A 1,037-nucleotide genomic window follows, 5' to 3' on the forward strand; every position below is an offset into this window, starting at 1 on the left:
CTGCCCTGCAGCACCCGTCCAAATGGTGAGAACTGGAGGGGCTGCTCCTTATTATTACTGTTAAGATCCCAATCAGAGGGCCCAGTGAAGGGATGCCCAGGCTTGACAAGAACAGAAACTGAAACCATAAACGTGTGATGTTCTAAGCTAAGTTTGTGGTAGTGTGGTACACAGTAACAAAAACCTAATACAGCACAAGATGTATACTTGGTTGCTTCTGTTTTGATGGTCAAGACTACACATGAAGGCATCTCTCAAATGTACTTAAGTGAAAACTTATTTCTCAAATTAAATAATTAACATGGTTATTTTTCTTCCACAGAATCTGTTTTATTTAGAATAAAATTATATATAAGCTTAAGTGAAACATACTGACAATAAAGATGAAATAGAGAAATTTTCCTCTTCGTTTTTCTTAATGACTGTGATATTAACAGTAATATCATATTTCCATTTAGTCACTCTTAATACTTTCATGGCACATTCATTTAAATGGCTCAGTCCTTGCGCTTCCACCTTGCAGCTAACACAGTGCAAGAGTGTTCATAAGGCAGAGATGCTTTAAGACAAAGCAACCTGAAAGCCTCCTGCTTGGTTGGCCCCAGTTAGAGGACAAGCTGCCAGGATAGGGGTGGGCCAGGGACTGAGGAAGGCCCAGAGTGACACATGCTCTGAGTCACGCCCCCTCGTGGGCATTGGAATGGAGATTATGAGCATGTGACATCTCTCCTCAACAGCAGAAGCTGATATATGTGGAAAAAATGATGAAGAATTACAGCCCCAGAGGGACATAAAAACTAGGTGGGAAGGAGAGTCAAGGAAATAGCCACAAGGCAGAGAAATGACACACTAAGCCAAGCATAGTGAGGGTCAGACTGATGCAGGCACCAAGACCGCTCAGGGCTTCCCACACCAAGATGGCAAAAGAACCACAAGGCAGCTCGAGATGGTGTGTAGGGGGACAGGAGGGCACAATCATTTCAGCAATTCAAAAACAATGCTGCTGATACACATAAAATACATAAGTAACATCAAGA

This window comes from Galeopterus variegatus, unplaced genomic scaffold, assembly GCF_000696425.1.
Source record: "Galeopterus variegatus unplaced genomic scaffold, G_variegatus-3.0.2 Scaffold49853, whole genome shotgun sequence".
In the NCBI taxonomy this organism is placed as follows: Eukaryota; Metazoa; Chordata; class Mammalia; order Dermoptera; family Cynocephalidae; genus Galeopterus; species Galeopterus variegatus.